This window comes from Sitodiplosis mosellana, unplaced genomic scaffold (assembly GCF_009176505.1).
Source record: "Sitodiplosis mosellana isolate CC-2019 unplaced genomic scaffold, AAFC_SMos_1.0 Smas_scaffold_6165, whole genome shotgun sequence".
In the NCBI taxonomy this organism is placed as follows: domain Eukaryota; kingdom Metazoa; phylum Arthropoda; class Insecta; order Diptera; family Cecidomyiidae; genus Sitodiplosis; species Sitodiplosis mosellana.
The window spans coordinates 3376801-3382511 of NW_022601406.1; the positions used below are offsets into that span (position 1 = coordinate 3376801).

Genomic DNA, 5711 nt, shown 5'->3' on the forward strand with positions numbered 1-5711 from the left:
GTTTCACAACTCCGGGGCTCTAAGAGTACTGGCGATGGCTGACTGGTTGCCGCTGCCGACATCGCCGCCGTCACTGCTTCTACGACTTTTGCTGCTGCTGTTGTTGTTGTTGTTGTTGTTGTTGTTGTTGTTGTTGTTGATGTAGGACTCGGGGTTTAACGTGTGTTGTTTGTCATTTTGTGTGTCTTCCAGTGAATGCTCCACTTTCTAGTGATGGATACACACTGCGTGTGTACGTTATACTCACTTTATTCTGCGTTGCGAACACGGACTACACACTTAACGTGAGGAAGCGAGATATGAACTCCAGCAGCAGTAGCAGCATCAGCATCGTGTGCAAATACAAAGTGGAAAACTGAACACAGATCAATGTTCGATGCTTTTGCTCCACTGCTGCTGGCTGCTCTGATATCGTCGACACAACATACACGAACACACAATACATGCGACCGAAAACACGTTGTGCTTTACTGGCTGCGATATGGAATATCGCGTGCTTTGCTCAGGCATCCAGTGCGAGAACGATGTTGGATGGAAATTTTTTCTGCTCTTGCATTGCACATCATCATCCCCCATATCGAGGCATATAAAAGCTAGACGAACACATTAGGACCGTTCAGTTGTAGCTATCGCTTTCGTACTGAACAGAACGAACAGCGGAACATCCGGAACGACACACAGATATATGAAAATACATACGATTCTTCCATAGATTCGCACGCGAATTTTATTTCATCGACGAAATTATAAGTCAACTGAGATATAAATACGTGAAACGTACAAAGAGATTTTCCTCCCATTACAGTCACACTATCAGAGAGATCTCAGGTCTTCTCTTGGCGAACACATCAATTTTTTTGATCATTAGCGCAATATAAAAATGTTCTTATTTTTCTTTTTCATATATTAATATTTATTAGAGAAAACCGACAACAATAAGAACAAAATAATTATACGTGAAAATTACCATTGCAAAGACGAACAAAAATTACCGAAAAAAGTGTATTAATCATAAATTAGCTGTGAGTGAACGTGAGTGCTTGTGAAGGTTTACCATTTGGCTTTTTATTAAATTAGTTTCTTTCAGATATGAATTATTATGGTTTTGGACAATGGTTGCAACTTGTATGGTGAATTTTTCGAAAATGGCTTTTGGTTTGATACATTTTATTATCCTTTTGATTCCAATTTGTTTGTATAAATTGGTTCGTTCACTGTGTCTCGCGTGCGCTAATCCTCGTTTTGAAACATACACATCGTGGGACTCGCGCCACCAAAAGCAAACATATACTGATATTTAACTCGAAACCACTCAATAATAATAATTGAAAAAATAACATGGCATTAAGGTTCGCCGTTTAAAATAATAAATTTGCTAGACTTTTTTTTTTCGTTCGTTCGTTCTGTTGATATATCGATTTGGGCTTGAATAAAATAAATAATCGAATACCGGGACTGGTGCTGATTCGCACGGCAGAACGTTCAACGGAAATAATTTTTCTATAAAATACTTGACATTGCACTGCACATCAATTATATGGATGTGTTCGAGTTGCGATGCATTAAAATGCACTTTGCCAATTGAAGTGAAGAATCTAAGGTATGCCTCGGCAACTGCTGCTTTTGCTGCTGCTGCTGCCGTTACTGTCGAACCACCAGCTGAATCGTAAAACAACAGAACTTTTGCTTTTATTCAATCCTCACGAAATTGCCAATTACGCATTTTTTTCTCTACTTCTCTTCCTTTGTACGCTTTCTTTATCATGCTGTGTGTCTCTCTCTCTCTCTCGCTCTCTCTCTCTCTCTCTCTCTCTCTCTCTCTCTCTCTCGATAAATAGTATGTACGTGTGGCTCAGCTATTAGTATGAAAAATTACCAACTGAAAACGTATCGTAGATTTCTATTCATTGTTGATGTTGTTGCTGTTCTTGCTGCTGTTTTTTTTGTGAAGACAGTAAAATTCAATGATTTATATGCTCATTTTTTTCTTTCTAAAGAGACCAATGAGGTGAGAATACTAATTCAATGGCCTGGGCAAATAGTGCTGGTAGTTGCTATTTTTACTGAAGAATCAGTATTCATCATTCGACCGATTTCACTTGCATTAAAAGATTCAAGCGATTGAATTTCGGAATGGTGGTGGTGGTGGTGGTGTTTGTGAATATGACAAATTCCGTCAACCGATTTGTGAACAAACTCGGTTGATTGATGAAAGGAATGAATGATTGTAAGTTTCAAATCTAATGGATTTTTTTATGGTCTTTTATTCTTCTTTTGCTTTTTTCTTCTCGTTTTCTTATCGTTAAAATCGACGATTCCAAAAGAAAATGCAATGAAAATGTGATTGATAAGTCATTCTATTTTGAAATAATCGTAAAAAGAGTCGTGTAATGTATTTAATACATGAAATAGAATATCAATCACACCATCTCCCGAGTGTTATCTAACACCAAAAATTGAAAATAATCACAATTACATCTGCCGTTAATTAGTTGCTAACAGTTGATTAGAGTCAACCAAAAAGCAAACAGAAAACAATGGACGAAGTTAGAAAGCGAGATCCATTGAGCGGGAGAGACGCACGTCAAGATGAGGAGAGAGAGAGAGAAAGAGAGTGGAAGAGTAAGACAGCAAGAGAGCGACGTAGCAAAAACCAGAGGTTGGTTGCATATAAATTTATTTATATAAATTTCAAATATCAAATAAATTTTTCCGATAATTTTCATGCGTCGTGTTGTTCTAACGCATTTGCCAGCTATTTATTGCTGGAATGAGATTTTCGTTTTGTTCATTCACCGTTATTTGTCAACAATTCTGCCACTGTGTCACTACATAGTATATATAGTCCATAAGAAATGTTGCAGAGACGAAAATGTTTGCCATTTAGTTTTACATTGCCAATACATTAGTTATGGAGATTTTTGTTTTGTTTTGTTTATTTTTTGTTGTTTGTAAACAAATCTGCTGATCTTTTTGCATTGCCACTGTACATAGTATATGTCCATGAGAAGTGTGTAGAGACAATGCAAAAAGATATGCAGATTTGTTTACAAACAACAAAAAATAAACAAAACAAAAATCTCCATAACTAATGTATTGGCAATGTAAAACTAAATGGCAAACATTTTCGTCTCTGAACATTTCTTATGAACTATATATACTATGTAGTGACACAGTGGCAGACTTGTTCACAAATATCGGTAAATGAACAAAACAAAAATCTCATTCCTGCGATGAATAGCTGGCTGCCAATACAACAGCCGATGTTTCTTTCATGTACTACGAATGCGTCAGAACAACACAATGCATGAAAAATATCGGATAAATTTATTTGATATTTGAAATTTATATAAATAAATTTATCTGCAACCAACCTCTGGCAAAAACAGTAGAGCGATAGATAAAGGACACATAAAACTGTAGATGGAAAACTATCAAACGTTCGTCGTGAACATTTTCCACGATAAAGAAAGAAATAAAAATCATGGTAAATTGTGCAATCGATTGACTTGTACCCTTGCACAAAGTAATTGACATCAAAAATGAAGCATTCAAAAAAAAAGAAGAAAAAAAAAATCGAAAGTGATGCGCTCGTTCTTCAGCATTGAAATGTTCAATTGAAATGTTAAAATGCAATTCCCAACGAATTGACGAGCGCAATGCATTTTCCCATTGTTCTATTCAAATTGAAGATTCAAGCGTATGATGATATCGAATTCAAATGCTTTTGGATATGCCCTTTTCATTTCATGTATTCCCACTTATTTTTGGTAATGAAATCCCACTGAATATCAATACCAGAGGTGGTAGGTGTGTGTTTTTCTCATCATCTATTCTCTCTTATAACGATGCGTGTGCGTGTTTCTTATTTTTTTTCGACGCCAAATCGTGCAAAACAACGAATTTAATGTGATTGAATATAGATCGAGTAGGATGTTGTTATTGTTGCACAACCAACATTTTCTGAAAACGAGAAAACCGAATAATAGCCAAGCACACATTTTATTGACAGTCACTGTTCGTCACAAATAATTTCTATGTGGAGACGAACTACGTCAGTGCATTTAGCAAACAGAAATGAATAAAAGAATGAATGAGGTAGAAAAACAGAAAGAGAAAGAATAAGAGGAAGACGAGCAAAAAAATAAACGTTGAAGATGTTCACAATAAAATCATAACAATTGAATATTCGTGAAATGAATTCCACATTCATTTTCTAATCGATATCCGTGTAACAATAAGCTTTAGATAAAAATCCAAATTGAATGCGAGAGAAAGAGAAATGATAGCAGTTCTAGGTTGTGCGGGAGAGAGACACATCTACAATGGGGTGGCCAACAGAATATCTCGAGAAAACCCCAACAGAAAACTGAATAGCACAACGAAAGACTTGCAATCTTTCCGAATATGTTTGTGTGTGTGTGTGTGTGTGTGTGTCTGAGAGAGATAGAGAGTGAGTGTACCTTCATTGCATCGCATCTTGCCCATGAACTCGCATGCTGACTGGCATTGCGAGTGAAGCCTTTTATAATCGGATCATCTTCTATAGCAACGATATCAATCGTTTCACTGAGATTTCACTTTGCTGGAGTAAATTGACTTTACGCAAAACTCTTCGTTTTCTCTATTGCTTTTCTTTTTCTTTCTCAAACGATCTCTCTCTCTCTCTCTCTTTCTCTTTTTCTCGCTTTCCCCCTAACGCTCTACTCCTCTATCGACATTTTCGCTGTACCAATAGATGGTCTACGTAATGTTTTGAAATGATTACGAAAATAAATAATCAGAATGTAATAAATACACCAAAAGGAGTGAATGAGTGTGAGAAGGGCAGCAACAATTTGGAATAGATTTCAAAAGGTCGACGACAGTGGCTGCAGCGATGGTGGTGGAGGTGGAGGTGGTGGAGGTGGTGGTTTGTGTTTTCAAGGCAAACGTAGTAAATGAACAATATGTCAATTCAAAATGCCGTTTTGTATTACCATCACATCACAATACACCAAGTAAGTACCATTAGAGGGCCAGAGCGTCTCAAAGCATTCAGTCCGCCACTGTCGCCTGCCACTGCCTCGGCAATAGCATCAAGTGGCGATGAAATGACGAAGCGATACGGGTGAACAATGAACACACGTTGCACGACCAACGCAAACATATAAACACCAAGCAGAAAATCGACCAATTGATTTACGATAAACAAAATTGGATAAAAATATAATTAAATCGGATACATTCAGTGATTCTTTGATTCTGTTCTGCCTTTTCATTCTGCACTTTGTGTGTGTGTGTGTGTGTGTGTGTGTGTGTGTGTGTGTGTTTGCTCCGAACAGAGAAAATTTTCGGTAGGAGATTATTGAATCGGAACTATTACAAGACGTCAGATTGATGAGCACTCATCAATTTTCCTCTTCAAATTCTCTTTGTGAAATCAGGCACACTGTATTAAAACTCTCCATCTCTCCCAATCGCATCTCTTTTCTTCATTCGGCTAAAAGAGAAGAAAAATTGGCCATGACCAGGCTTTTCACATTGCAAGAGCGATAGAAAACCGAAAGGCAAAGAGCAACCGAATGAAATTGGTTGAGCCAAAGCTTTGCTATATACGGATAAAGACATTTCAAACAACGTTTTATACCTTAAGATCATTGGAAATGAAAATGCAGTAAATCAGTGTGTGTGTGTGTGTGTGTGTGTGTGTGTGTGTGTGTGTGTGTGTG

At 37.1% G+C, this 5711-nt stretch overlaps 1 protein-coding gene across 1 annotated transcript in view; it reads left to right on the plus strand.

Annotated features, from left to right (window-relative positions):
* The first annotated feature begins 611 nt into the window (after positions 1-611).
* Positions 612-5711, plus strand: part of LOC129574544 (metabotropic glutamate receptor 8) — a 75356-nt gene continuing 70256 nt past the window's right edge. Inside the window, exons 1-2 of the mRNA XM_055456639.1 lie at positions 612-777; positions 921-1032. The gene's annotated coding sequence lies outside the window, so the exon portion shown is untranslated. The remainder of the gene's footprint in view (positions 778-920; positions 1033-5711) is intronic.